This window comes from Heterodontus francisci, chromosome 13 (genome assembly GCF_036365525.1).
Source record: "Heterodontus francisci isolate sHetFra1 chromosome 13, sHetFra1.hap1, whole genome shotgun sequence".
NCBI lineage: Eukaryota > Metazoa > Chordata > Chondrichthyes > Heterodontiformes > Heterodontidae > Heterodontus > Heterodontus francisci.
In genome coordinates, this window is record NC_090383.1 from 52,342,284 (window position 1) to 52,358,106 (window position 15,823).

The 15,823-nt window shown below is 44.9% G+C and overlaps 1 long non-coding RNA gene across 1 annotated transcript in view; it reads right to left on the reverse strand.

Moving 5' to 3' along the window:
- Positions 1–10,720: 10,720 nt before the first annotated feature.
- The window catches only part of LOC137376380 (uncharacterized), a 54,050-nt gene continuing 48,947 nt past the window's right edge, over positions 10,721–15,823 (reverse strand). Inside the window, exon 3 of the long non-coding RNA XR_010976201.1 lies at positions 10,721–10,837. This is a non-coding gene — a long non-coding RNA (uncharacterized lncRNA). The remainder of the gene's footprint in view (positions 10,838–15,823) is intronic.

Here is a 15,823-nt window from a genome sequence, read left to right on the forward strand (position 1 = left end):
CAACACAGCTTGTTAAACTTTGTGCATGTTAAGTAGCAGAGGTACTAGAGCGAAGCAATCCCACAATCAATAGATCAGACCAAAGCTTTGAAACCCTAATACAGCCTGTAATGAATGGTGGTGAACAATTTAAGCAACTATTGGGAGCAGAAGGCTCCATAAACATTCCCATCTTCAACAATGGCAGAATACAGCTTGTGAGCTCAAAAGACAAGGTTGAAGCATTCAAAAGCATCTTCAGCCAGAAATGCTGAGTGGATAATCCTTCTCAGCTTCCTTTTCAGATCCACAGTATCACAGATACAAGTCTTCAAACAATTCATCTCATTCTACTAGACTCCGTCTTATTGGAGATGATCACAGGCTGGCACGTGTGTGGTACAGGCGTTACTTGCCACTTATCCACCCAAGCCTGAGTACTTTTCAGGCCTTGCTGCATGCGAACATGGATTGCTTCATTATCTGAGGAGTTGCGAATGGAACTGAACACTGTGCAATCATCAGTGAACATCCCCACTTCAGACCTTATGATGGAGGGGAGGTCATTGATGAAGCAGCTGAAGATGTTTGGGCCTAGGATATTACCCTGAGGAATTCCTGCAACAATGTCCTGGGGCCGAGATGATGGGCTGAGATGATTGGCCTCCAGCAACTGCAGCCATCTCCTTTGTGCTAGATATGACTCCAGCTAGTGGAGAGTCTTACCCCTGATTTGTATTAACTTCAATTTTACTCGGGCTCCTTGATGTCACACTCAATCAACTGCTGTTTTGCCGTCAAGGGCAGTCACTCTCACTTCACATCTGGAATTCAGCTCTTTTATCCATGTTTGGGCCAAGACTATAATGAGATTTGGAGCCAAGTGGTGCTGTCAGAACCCAAACTGAGAATTGGTGAGCGTTATTTTTAAATACTGCTTGATAGCATTGTCGCCATCATCTTTCATCACTTTGCTGATGTTTGAGAGTAAACTGATGTGGCAGTAATTGACCGGATTGGATTTGCCCTACTTTTGTGGACTTTTAGCGGAGGCAGTGTGAGATCATGCCGCTGGAAGTGCTGACACCATATTTAAACAGCTGCTAACACTCTCTGAAATTGATTCTCCCAACGATACTGCACCTACTGAAGTCCTGAGGAAGAAGGCTTCTGAAGGAATGGCAGAAGGAAGATCCAGCACAGCCCCACTGCTCACCAATGCTTCCCTGCAAGTTCTCCTCCAGGCTGCTTGGGAAAGGCGGGAGGTCCTCTTCCTCCAGGATGGGAGGAGGAGATTGACCTGCTTGATCATGCAAACCTGGACAGAGATTGCAGAAGAGGTCAGTAGACATGGGGTCATCCCTTGAACCTGGCTGCAGTGCTGCATGTATTAATTACCTCATGCAATCTGCCAAGATGAGTATGTTGTATGATTGCTTTAAGAGTGATGTCCCTTTAAGAGCTCAATATGCCAATGAGCTAAGTACCAGGGTGCAGTCATGTAACTAGAAGCCATAGTCACTCATAGTATTGAAAGGGAGGAAGTATTAGCTGTTTTAGCGGGCTTAAAAGTGGATAAATCCCCAGGCCCAGATGAGATGTATCCCAGGCTGTTATGTGAGGCAAGGGAGGAGATAGCAGGGGCTCTGACACAAATTTTCAAATCCTCTCTGGTTACAGGAGAGGTACCAGAGGATTGGAGAACAGCGAATGTGGTACCATTATTCAAGAAGGGTAGCGGGGATAAACCAGGTAATTACCGGCCGGTTAGTCTAACATCAGTGGTTGGGAAACTATTGGAAAAAATTCTGAGGGACAGGATTAATCTACACTTGGAGAGGCAGGGATTAATCAGGGATAGTCAGCATGGCTTTGTCAGGGAAAGATCATGTCTAACTAACTTGATTGAATTTTTTGAGACGGTGGCTAGATGTGTAGATGAGGGTAAAGCAGTTGATGTAGTCTACATGGACTTCAGTAAGGCTTTTGATAAGGTCCTGCATGGGAGATTGGTTAAGAAGGTAAGAGTCCAGGGATCCAGGGCAATTTTTTAAATTGGATCCAAAATTGGCTTGGTGGCAGGAAAAAGAGGGTAATGGTCAAGGGTTGTTTTTGTGAGTGGAAGCCTGTGACCAGTGGTGTACCACAGGCATCAGTGCTGGGACCCTTGCTGTTTGTAGTGTACATTAATGGTTTAGACGTGAATATAGGAGGTATGATCAGTAAGTTCGCAGATGACACGAAAATTGGTGTTATTGTAAATAGTGAGGAGGAAAGCCTTAGATTACTGGATGATATAGATGGGCTGGTAAGATGGGCAGAGCAGTGACAAATGGAATTTAATTCTGATAAGTGTGAGGTGATGCATTTTGGGAGGACTTACAAGGCCAGGGAATATACAATGGATGGTAGGACCCTAGGAAGTACAGAGGATCAGAGGGACCTTGGTGTACTTGTCCATAGATCACTGAAGGCAGCAGCACAGGTAGATAAGGTGGTTAGGAAGGCATATGGGATACTTGCCTTTATTAGCCGAGGCAAGGCATAGAATATAAGAGCAGGGAGGTTATGTTGGAGCTGTATAAAACACTAGTTATGCCACAGCTGGAGTACTGTGTACAGTTCTGGAACCACACTATAGGAAGGATATGATTGCCTTGGAGAGGGTGCAGAGGAGATTCACCAGAATGTTGCCTGGGCTGGAGCATTTCAGCTATGAAGCGAGACTGAAAAGGCTGGGGTTGTTTTCCTTAGAGCAGAGAAGGCTGAGGGGAGATATGATTGAGGTATACAAAATTATGAGGGGCATTGATGGGTTAGATAGGAAGAAACTTTTTCCCTTAGCATAGGGGTCAATAACGAGTGGACCAGCAGTGGCAGGAATGCCAGCATGTAAGGACCTCAACATCGTGACTATCAACGAGATCACCAAGGCATCCATTACAGCAGAAGAAACCAAGGGTACCCGCATTGAGTCAGTCCAGGACTTACAGCAAATGCACCCGGACAATTTCGATGCCTTGGGAGATTTCAAAGGCGATGCTGTACTGCACCTCAGAGAGGATGCAATTCCGTCAATTGACCCTCTCGTGTACAAGAAAAGCTTAAATGCAAGTTGGATGACATGGATGCAATGGCATCATCCATTGCATGCATCATCACACAGACTGGTGCAGCTCAATTATGTGTGTGCTAAAGAAGGATGGAGCAATCAGGGTATGTATAGATCTGAGGCGTCTAAACCCCTCCCTAAAGAGATGCCCCCACAGGATTCCAACACTAGAGGAATTGAATCCCAAGTTCACAGGAACCAAATTCTTCTCCAAGTTCGAGGCTAAACATGGATATTGGTCGGTAGACTTAGCTAAGGAATCTTAGGAAGTCACCACCTTCAAAAGATCATTTGGAAGATATTGCTTTCAGAGACTACCGTTCAGCTTATCTGTCAGTCAAGATCTGTTTCAGCAGCATATGGGCAGGATTATAGAAAATGTGTCTAGATGTACACGCATTGCCGATGGTATTGTGGTAATGGGCAAAACCAAAGAAGAGCATGATCGAAAAATTCACTCACTGATGGCAGTAGCTTGTCACAAAGGGCTCATTTGGAACAGCAAGAAGTGCCAGGTGAATGTAAGTCAGATTAATTTCTTTGGCTCCATCTATTCAGGTTATGAAATCTATCCTGATCTAGGTGAAGTCGAAGATCTAAGGCATATGCCTACCTCACAAGACAAAGAAGGTCTACAGAGATGTCTTGGATTTTCCAACTTCTTTGCACCATACATTCCAAATTTTTCTGACAAAGCATCATCATTGAGAGCTCTTAAAGAAAGACATGTCACAGGTATGGTGGGAGGACCATCAGCACATGTTTGAGTCTCTCAAACAAGCATTGTCAGCAGAAACCTGTACCCTACAGTACTATGATACGAGGAAGAAGACAATCCTGGACGTCGACGCCTCACAGAAAGGGCCAGGAGAGTGCATCCTGTAGGATGGCAAACCAATTGTATTCGGATCCAAAAGTTTATCCTCAGCACAATCCAACTACTCAAGCATAGAGCATGAAACGCTTGCTCTGGTGTTTGGGATCACAAGGTTCCACACCTACCTGTTTGGTAAGCAGTTCACTGTGGAAACTGATCACAAACCACTGGAGATGATCTGGTGCAAACAATTGACAAGCACACCACCTCGACTACAGCAACTTTTAATGAAAGTACAAGGGTATGACTTCGATGTCTGCTCCAAACCGGATACCAAAATGGTCACCTCGCATACGCTGAGCAGATTGCCAAATCCGAACAAGAATGAAGAAGTTCCACTGGATCTACAAGTAGACAGCATGGACGTTGAAGTGGAAGATGTCCTCAAAATCAATTTATTGCATTTTGGTCAGCACAAATGTGACCAACTACTATCAGAAACAACCAGTTATTCACAACTGAAGACACTGTGGAGAGTAATCATAGAAGGATGGCCTGATACGATAAATGAGGTGACAGAAACCCTCAGATGCTTTTAGCCTTCTGGAGATGAATTCGGTATCTCGAGAGGCATAACCTTCAAAGGAAAACAAGTGATTGTGCCCAAAGTGCTCCAACAGGACATCTTGTCACAACTTCACCAAGGCCATATGGGTATAGAGCGAATGAGACAACTGGCTTGAGACCCTGTTTATTGGCCAGGGATCAACGTTGACATCGAAAATTTAATGAGTATGTGCGAGGCATGCCAACGCCACCAGCCACAACAACATAAAGAACCTTATAACCCTCATGAGATTCCGTCAGTCCCTTGGTCCAAAATCGCCACTGACCTATTTACCTTTATCTTAGTCACTGATTATTTCTCCAAATTTCCAATTGTCAGACAGGTAAAAGACACTTCAAGCACAGTCATTGCAGACACATCGTGTGCCATATTCAGTCTATTCGGTACACCTGAAGAAATTATTCCTGACAATGGGCCACAGTATACAGGCAAACCTTTCAGGGATATGAGTGCCAAATGGGGCGTAAACTATATGACGTCCTCACCACATTACGCTAGATCTAATGGTCTTGTCAAGCGAATGGTTCACACAGTTAAATCCTGAAGCGCAGGATAACGAAACAAGATGTTTGTATTGCCATGTTACACCTCAGAGCTACACCTATGGATATGAGCTTACCATCACCAGCAGAGATCATGTTTGGCAGACAAGTGATAATGATTCTGCCAAGCCATCATCTGTCTAAATTCTCTGAGATGCAGGAGACATTGCTCAAAAAACAAGGGAGAATGAAGATGGTGCATGACCGGCATGCAGGGGCGGAACTACCTCAGCTATATGTAGTTCAAAAGGTCAGAGTCATCCCACAATGTGAATATGGATACCCACAAAGGTATCCAAAGTATGTAGTGAGACTAGGTCTTACGAGGTTACAACATCTAACAGAGCAGGAAGCGAAGCCAATTAAGAGAAGTATGCAATACTCCAATTGCGCACAGCGGACTCAAAACAACACAATCCGACGATGAGTGTGTGATGCAACCACAGGACAACAATCAACACATTGACAACATGTCTGCAAACCAAAAACAGCCAAGGGTGAAATCCACATCCCCAGAAGGTTATACCATAACAAGATCTGGAAGAGTTGTCAAACCACCAAAATGATATCAATACTCTTAAGCTTCTACACTTGTACATTTCACAATCCCTATCCATATATTTGTAAATGTTATAATCTATATCCCTGTATAACTAATTTTGATATTATCCAATTTTATATGTTTTCAGTGTAGCGTACAAGACTCTATGTAAAGAAAGGGGATGTTGTATGATTGCTTTAAGAGTGATGTCCCTTTAAGAACTCAGTATGCTAATGAGTTAAGTATCAGGATGTAGTCTGTGACTAGAAGCCATAGTCACTCTGCACTGGAACACCCTAAACAAAGGTTCTGTATATAGTTTGCTCTGTATTGTATATACGAGTTTAACTGTTAATAAATGAAGGAACTGGCATCCTCATACCTCATTGTGTTGCTTAAGATAGCACTCATGACAGAGTGCACCACGCATTGCTTTCCTTAGGGGCTTACATGTGGCTATGCGTGAGGGTGAGATTAGTTAAAAGGGAATGCCAACCCAGTCAGTGGCAATGGGGCCAAGCAGCAGCATTGCCTGTCATAGCCATGGTAGCCTCTCAGTGAATGGCCCCAGTGTGTCAGAGTTGATTCCTGCATTGCTGCTTCTGAGCGGCCGCATGCAGGAAGCATTCCTGTGGCTCCATCATGGACAATTAGGCTGCCACCAGTATAGGTGTTGTGCATGTCTTTGTCAGGCAACTAACAATGATCATTTATGTGCTTGCTAGAGAAGACTGCGCACAAGCCAAAGAAAGGGCCAAGACTGGGGGCAGGGTCCCTTACCTCACCATCTTAATCCCCATAGAGGAGGGGGCTCTCAAACTCAGAGGCCAGCGTAGGGGCTGGCCCATTGCAGATGGTGAGACAGGAGTGGTGACACGCGAAACTAAATAGCTTAATGGATGGGCACAAGAGAGCCTCTGACAAACACGAGGCGTAGTGCTCACGCCTATGACCGGTCACATGGAGCTTCACACAAGGAGTAGTCTGAAGGACATGATGGAATGTGCATTGCCATCTAATTAATCTTCTCTCTCACGCGGGTCATAGACAAGAGCAGACAGCTCCAATGGCCTAGGGACAGCTGTCCACCTCTAAGGAGGAGGAGAGGATCTCAGAGGGTGCACTGTCACATCATTCTCCAGCACCTTGCACCAACGCAGATAGTCTCATGTTGGTAGCTATCCATTCATGAGTAGACTTGGGGTCACAATCTGGTGAGCACAGCACAGAAGCACCCGAGCAGCTGATGGAGGTTGTGACAGCCGAGGCCAAACTTGGAGGATAGTGGGACGCCAGGATGATACTGAGTCTCAGGCTGGTGACATACCTCTAGAGTTGTCAGCAAGGCGGCAGATGCTGGAGCTGCAGCGTGAGGTGTGGGAACATCTGGTGGAGCTTCCAGAGGATACGCTCACCCTGTCATGGATGATGAAAGACATGTGCACACTTGGCTTCCTCTATTGAGAGATTGTTGACCCTCATGGCAAGCCATATCCAGCAGACTACTCAGTGCTGCCAGAGGTGCGCACAGACCTTCATGCCATTGCCAAATCCATGAGCTTTGTGCAGCAATGGATGGGCAAGAGGGGGCCAAGGCCCTTGAACTCACTGCCAAATCCTTGGACTTCTCACGTGAGCAGTGAGGTACAAGTGTGCCTGTGCTTCTGGGAGCTGCTGTCAGGGCATTCCTGGTCTGGGTAGTGGCCCCTCGGCCCCTCTGTCAGTGACATCAGCGCCTCACACAGCTGTGATGAAAGAGGGAGGTCCTGCACTTGTGTAGGAGGCCCTCAATATGACAGGACCCTCCAGGCCTCAGGCAGTCAGAGGACAATTGCCAAGGTCATCCAAAGCCACAGGGTAGCAAGGTCAGCAGGCTGCCTCCTCCTCAGTTGACAGCACAGAAGCACATGTCAGAGATTTAAGAAGAGCATCTAGCTACACTCGGGGTTCATGGGTTAATAGTTTGTTAAAGTATGCTGCCTTGCAATTTGTTATTGTGATGTGGCAAGGCAAGAGTTATCCTTCCATTTCTTGAGGGTCACTGAAACTTCAGGAGTACCCTGCCTCTCTCAAAGGGTGGATTGGGAGGGACCACATCATGTAAGGTCAATATATTCTTCATGCTGCAGTCTAATGACTTACTGGTTGCAGGTAAACAGCAAGCTCAATGAAGGAGACAGCAACAGGGCTGGAGAAAGGTGAAGCTTAATTAGATTGCATGGATCTGTTAGTAAGGATCATGTGAAATGTGCCTGTATTAGCATGGCCCAAGCCTCTCTTGCAAGTATCTCATAACACCTTTCCTGTGGTCCCTGGGCCTTATCAACATCCTGTGCCTGGTCATCACCTTCCTCCATCCCCCCATCATCGGAGGAGGCATCACAATATCCTCATTATTCAAATGCTATCCCCTTTGTAGTGCCAGACACAGGCACATCACACCACCATGATATGCAAGACCCTTGCTGGGGCATACTGAAGGGCACTCCTGGATCAATCGAGGTATCTGAACTGCATCTCCGGAGGCCCTATAGCTTGCTCAAGTTGCACTGAGGCAGCTGTTTTACCTCTCCTCTATATCATAGAGTCATACAGCACTGAAACAGGCCCTTCGGCCCACTGAGTCTGTGCCGCCCATCAACCACCCATTTATACTAATCCTACATTAATCCCATTTTCCCTACACATCCCCACCCTACCACCTACCTACACTAGGGGCAATTTACAATGACCAATTTACCTATCAACCTGTAAGTCTTTGGCTGTGGGAGGAAACTGGAGCACCCGGCGAAAACCCATGCGGTCACAGGGAGAACCTGCAAACTCCACACAGGCAGCACCCAGAACCGAACCCAGGAGGCTGGAGCTGTGAGGCTGCAGTGCTAACCACTGCACCACTCTAGTGGCTGCAGGCCTTTCCTTCTCTGATGCTCCTCTTCACTAGAGGTCCCAAAGCCTGAATGAATGAAGCCTATGGCAGGTAGTTTCACTCCCTTTCCAAGGCCCCTTACACCCTCTGCTTTATCAGTAGCCACATCTTCAGTGGGTAGCCCGTGTCATCCAGTATCCATCCTTGAAGGCATGTTGGGGGGGTGGGGGGGGGGGTCTGAAAATCTCTAGCACCTGGGACTGCCTTAGCATTGGGTGGCCATCACTTCCTATGGTGCTCAGTCATCCTCCATCATAGCACACAGCTCTGTGATGGCCTCCCTGCAGGGGCGGTGTCTTCGGGGACACTACTGTTCTAACACTTAAACGTTGCTGAGCCTCAGATGCAGGACCCTTTCTGAAGGGTAACCTCTTCTGTGTGCAGGAGGTTGGTTGCATTCCCCTCCCCACCTCCTGCAATTCCCCCCCTCCCCCACCCTCCCCGAGGTTGGCACTTTTGTTAGCCTAGAGGTTGCTGCTGTCCCACTGTCTATGGCTGCAGGTCTCTCCCTCTCTGATGCTCTTCTTCACTAGAGATCCCAAAGCCTGAATGAATGAAGCCTATGGCAGGTAGTTTCACTCCCTTTCCAAGGCTCCTTACACCCTCTGCTTTATCCACACAAGTACCAATCCCGATATGGCACTCTGGCGGTATGCCCCTGCAGTGCTGGCAACTTTTTCCCTCCTCCCAACTGACACTGCCAATGCCCATACTGTTCCACCCTCCCTGCCAATCTACACAAACATTCACGATGGCTGTTGTCTGGAGCCAACACTGGTCTCCTGCTAACTTATTGCATTGCTATACCTGGCGAGGCTCTGAGGCCTCATGGTTCCTGTGCTGCTTTTGAAAAATTTGAAAACCCCAGTAAAATAGCAGTTTTAAAATAAGCCTGTTTAACAGGCTTAATTACTTTCCCCCGCGTTTGAACACAAGGCCCTCCCACCATGCCGCCCACCCTTCGGAATATCCGGATGCAACGTAAAGACGTTGGGCTTCTGTCCCAATGCCTTCTGTTATGATATTCTGGCTCCTTCCACCTCCCAGTCCATACTCAAAGGGCCAGGAAAATCTAGCCCTCAGTTTCTGCCTCCCCTCTTCTTAAATAATGGTGAGATTTGTAAATACCTCACAATTCCTGAATCTAGTGCTCTTTAGAAAATTATGACTAATGCACCTGCAATCTCCTCACCTATTTCTTTTCATATTATGGGGTGGAAACCTTCAGATCCTCTGCCACCTTTCAACCACCTCCCAGCAATTAGTATCTTTCCGCAACACTACCCCGTAAACACTGTTCACATCAAAGAAAAATAAAAAGATCAATATTTACTTTTTTTTACATCAGTTATGAGATGTAAACCCTACAACGATACTTCTATTTCATGACCCTACAACTTTTAGATGTCCTATCCCATAAACTGAGGCTTCCTGAGTAGGAGGAGCAACTGTGCGACAGATTATTGTTGGATGTTTTGACCTTGTAGTGATGGTGATGGTCTCTAACTACTAAATGCACATCATGTTAATCTTTCAATACTTGGAGTCTTTTCCAATAACGTATTGGCTTCCAATGATGGTCCACTCTCTGATATCTCAACAATAATTTGGCAGAAATAAAAACAAGAAATGCTGGAACCACTCAGCAGGTCTGGCAGCATCTGTGGAAAGAGAAGCAGAGTTAACGTCTCGGGTCAGTGACCCTTCTTCGGAATAATTTGGCAGACTTGGCTAGAGTGTGGGGGCAGCTTGAGAACTTAACCAGCACTTTATCAAACTGACGCGAGGTATCATGATGTGGTAGGGTGCGGGTCCATGCCTGCAACCCTTCTCTTCACACGACTGACTTCTCGATGTCACCATGTTGTTATTAAGAAACATGGATCAGATTTTTGCGCTTCCCTGCAGGAAGAAGACAAATGATCACCTGTGGGCTGAATGTTCAGATCTTCAGTGGTTTGCTTCTGAATGATAACGCTGGAGTCTTGAAAGCTTAAAAAAAGATAGATAATTACCATGGCAAACAAGCAAAAATACCAATTCCTTTTATTATACACATAATTTCTGATTGTTGTCCATGCTGATAATCTTTGCATGTGCGTGTTTTTGTGGCTCTTTGATTTATTCTGTGCTTCCTTTCTCCAGTAGTGCATTTTTGGATACAGAATGAAAGATTGTCCAATAACATTTGACTCAGATGAAATTGCATAAATTAGTTTGGTGTGTGATGGTTGAGACTGAGCTTGTCGATGAAGGTTCAGGATCACTGGCAGTCTTTAGTATTCCAAACTAGAATAAAGCGACAATTAATATTTCTTTAATTAACCACCGCAGCTCAAAACAAAGGATGTGGGAGTATAGTTATTACCAACAATAATAGACTGACTCTAAAACAAGCGTTGTGATAGGTAGTAGAAAAAAAATGACCTTTTTTAAATTGCACATATCAGTGAAATTGTTTTTGGAATCCATTTTAGAATACAGAATAAAGGAATGAATGACTGCAGCCACTCAAAAACTGACCCATGGAAAAAGAGATTCAACAAAAGCTCAAATTATATTAAAAATTAATACTTCATGCAAGATTACATTAGGACACTGAACATTCTTGCAATTAGAAAAGTTTTTTGGTTTCAAGGAGAATCTACCAAATGTGGCTTGCTGGTTTCCTATCCCTATGGCAACAATGTTCCACATGGATTTGCTTTCAGGTTGAAGACAATATACTGTCAGTGGTAGAATAATGAGAGATGATTCAGAATGTATTGCGATCAAGGACATGCTGGATCTATAAGAACACAAAGCTGTCTGTGGGAGAGTTTATTTGACATAGGTGGGAGGGAGTCTATACTTCATTTGATAAGTGATAAAGCTAATTTATTTCGAAGTAAATGCATTTTATTTCAACTTTTCTCTCCTTTTACATAGGATTACATAGAATGTACCGCACAGAAACAGGTGTTATGACGAGGTGAGAAAGATGTCTAGGGGTCTTTCTCAGCCTTCACTTGGTCTTATTGTAACAGGGTTTAATTTTTAAACACACTTTTTTGAGCCCCCCCAGCCCCCTTGGTGACTCCTTGTTCACCACTTTCCAATTATAAGGCAAAGAAATGAGCACAAACAGGCCTTCTTAGGTTTGAAGAAGAAAAGTGTAATTTATTAAAATTTAAACTTAAACTCTAATTCTGATAATACCTATAGATACACACTGTGCCCCACGCTAGCATGTCATATGCGATACGCACATGCAACTAGAGACGGAAAAGAACAGAAGAAAAGATAAAGTGGAACAGTTTGAGGCAATCTCTCAGGAGGGGTTTTTGTTACTGTGCTTTGAGCTTGTTGTAATCCTTGATTGAAGATATGGTCTTGCTTTTCGTTGGGGCCCAGTATTCTTCTTAAACCTTGTTCACTCTTGGAGACTATTCTCTTTTGAGGTTCCTGTGTCTTCAATGGATTCCAAAGTTGGTGAGAGAGAGATTAGCAGACAGGAGAGAGGCAGCAGCAAGCCAGCCACGAGAGGTCTTTTCTAGTTCAGGAGCAAACAGACTTCTGAGTTTTAAAACTCTGTGGCAAGTTCAAATGCAAAAAACTCCAACAGCCAGTTAGTCATGTGACTAAACTGGTCTGAGCACGTCTGTTTGTGTATTCGGCAATCTTGGCAGTTAACCTGGAAAGCTAGCTTCAACGTCTGGTAATCAAAAATCCATTGTAGATTAAATTGGAGCAGGGAGTGGGCGGCACAGTGGCGCAGTGGTTAGCACCGTAGCCTCACAGCTCCAGCGACCCGGGTTCAATTCTGGGTACTGCCTGTATGGAGTTTGCAAGTTCTCCCTGTGTCTGCGTGGGTTTCCTCCGGGTGCTCCGGTTTCCTCCCACATACCAAAGACTCGCAGGTTGATAGGTAAATTGGCCATTAGCAATTGCCCCTAGTACAGGTAGGTGGTAGGGAAATATTGGGACAGGTGGGGATGTGGTAGGAATATGGAATTAGTGTAGGATTAGTATAAATGGGTGGTTGATGGTTGGCACAGACTCGGTGGGCCGAAGGGCCTGTTTCAGTGCTGTATCTCTAAACTAAACTAAACTAAACGTTGTCCTTTCCAAGTACTGTCTGTTACTATGCAAATATCTTACCAGTCCAGGATCTGGTGTTTTTTTTCAAAAAAAGTTCTTTCATTACGCCAGTAACAGTTTAAAAATCAATGTTCATGTGGCAAAATTAATGTGTCTCATTCTTGGCAGGTGGGGGCCTGCATGACACCGGCTATTCAGTCCAACTGGGCTATGCCAGTGTTTATGCTCCACATGAAACTCCTCTTACCCTTTTCATCAGCACAACCTTCCATTCTCTTCTCTCTCATGTCTTTATCTAGCTTCCCCTTAAATACAGATATGCTATTCACCTCAACTACTACTTAAGATATTGAGCTCCATATTCTAACCACTCTTTGGGTAAAGAAGGTTCTTCTGAATTCCCTATCGGACTTCTTGGTGATTATCGTATATTCATTGGCCCTAGTTTTGGTCTCCCCACAAGTGGAAAAATTTTCTCTACATCTACCTTATCAAACCCTTTTGTAATCTTAAAGATATCCAGCAGGTCACCCCTCCGTCTTATTTTTTTCCAGAGAAAAGAGCCCCTGTTTAATCTCTCCTGATAGATATAACCTCTCGGTTTTAGTATCGTGCTTGTACATATTTTTGCACCTTCTGCAGTGCCTCTACATCTTTTTTAAAATATGGAGATTTGAAGTGTTCCCAGCACTCTTAAGTATGTTTTAACCATGGTTCGATACAAGTTGAACACAAATTCTCTGTTTTTCAATTCTATTCCTCTAGGAATAAACCCCGGTGCTTTGTTTGCTTTTCTTATCAACCTGTATCACTACTTTGAGTAATTCATGTATCTGTACCCCTACATCCCTTTGCTCCTCTAACCTGCTTAGAGTATTTTCCAAGGAGTATGCAGCCTCCTTATTCTTCTGACTGAAATGCACCACCTCACAAATATCTATATTGAAATTAATTAATCAATAAACATTTGGATAGTTTATTAATGCCTTCTTGTATTTTGTCTTTCCTGAAGGTAGCAACATGTGCTGGGATTTAAGAGCAAATTTTCTGATCGTGGCACAGTGGCACTGCAACCAAATGACACAAGTTTATCTTGTGTTCCAAACAGACTGAGACCATGTATGAGTTTGCAAGGCCTGCTTAATTGTACAACTATTCAGCACTTCTTGCATGCATTGCACTCAATAGAGGTGCCGTACAAGCCTCAGGCGTATTGATCAATAACTCTCCAGCCAGTGGTCCTGTGATAGGCAGAGGCAATGATAAAGGGTCATGCAGAAATGTATCCATAGAACTGGACTAGCACCTACCATTGGTTCTCAATCTTCTTCCCCTAATTATTCACAAACTCAGGTAGTCCTAAATTTAACATGCACAATAGCATCATAACACACCATGTATTGGGAAGTCACATTTACTCGAAGTACTGTTGTTTCCATTGTAATACTTGTTCCTCTTATGTTTCCATAGAGGTATCTGAGGAAATACCAATCACACTGCCTGAGGATGCTGAGCTTACCGTCTCACAACAGACAGCCATGCCCACCTGTCACAAGCATCAGCACAAGTACATCTGCCATGAGGAAATCTCAATCTTGGGATTCAGGAGGGAGCATGGGATTAAGTATATAGCATGGGTGAAATGGAGCAACTGAAGGTGTCAGAATAGGAATTAAGAGCATAGGATCAGGAGTAGGCCATTTAGTCCCTTGAGTCTGTTCTGTCATTCAGTGAGATCAGGCTGATCTGTGACCTAAAATAAAAGCAAAATACTGCGGATGCTGGAAATCTGAAACAAAAACAAGAAATGCTGGAATCACTCAGCAGGTCTGGCAGCATCTGTGGAAAGAGAAGCATAGTTAACGTTTCGGGTCAGTGACCCTTCTTCGGAACTGACAAATATTAGAAAAGTCACAGATTATAAACAAGTGAGGTCGGGGTGGGGCAAGCGATAACAAAGGAGAAGGTGCAGATTGGACCAGGCCACATAGCTGACCAAAAGGTCACGGAGCAAAGGCAAACAATATGTTAATAGTGTGTTGAAAGACAAAGCATTAGTACAGATTAGGTGTGAATACACTGAATATTGAACAGCAGCAAGTGCAAACCTGAAGAAAAACAACCTGAAAAAAACAGTGGGTAAGCAAACTGAACAAACTAAGATGAAATGAAATAAATGCAAAAAAAAAATTGTAAAAAATATAAAAAGGAATGTAAAAAAAAGGAAGAAAAAATAACTAAAAATGAAAGTAAAATGGGGGACTGTCATGCTCTGAAATTATTGAACTCAATGTTCAGTCCGGCATGCTGTAGTGTGCCTAATCGGTAGATGAGATGCTGTTCCTCGAGCTTGCGTTGATGTTCACTGGAACACTGCAGCAATCCCAGGACAGAGATGTGAGCATGAGAGCAGGGGGGAGTGTTGAAATGGCAAGCAACCGGAAGATCAGGGTCCTGCTTGCGGACTGAGCGGAGATGTTTCGCAAAGCGGTCACCCAGTCTGCGCTTGGTCTCCCCAATGTAGAGGAGACCACACTGTGAGCAGCGAATACAGTATACTACATTGAAAGAAGTACAAGTAAATTGCTGCTTCACCTGAAAGGAGTGTTTGGGGCCTGGGATAGTGAGGAGAGAGGAGGTAAATGGGCAGGTATTACACCTCCTGCGATTGCAGGGGAAGGTGCCCTGGGACGGGGACGAGGTGGTGGGGGTAATGGAGGAGTGGACCAGGGTGTCGCGGAGGGAACGATCCCTTCGGAATGCTGACAGGGGAAGGGAGGGGAAGATGTGACTGGTAGTGGCATCACGCTGGAGGTGGCGAAAATGGCGGAGGATGATCCTTTGGATATGGAGGCTGGTGGGATGAAAAGTGAGGACAAGGGGAACCCTGTCATGGTTCTGGGAGGGAGGGGAAGGGGTGAGGGTAGAGGTGCGGGGAATGGGTCGGACACGGTTGAGGGCCCTGTCAACCACAGTGGGGGGAAATCCTCGGTTGAGGAAAGAGGAGGTCATATCAGAAGCACCGTCATGGAAGGTAGCATCATCAGAGCAGATGCGTTGGAGACGGAGAAACTGGGAGAATGGAATGGAGTCCTTAGAGGAGGTAGGGTGTGAAGAAATGTAGTCAAGGTAGCTGTGGGAGTCAGTGGGCTTATAATGGATCTTGGTAGACAACCTATCCCCAGAGAAGGAGAC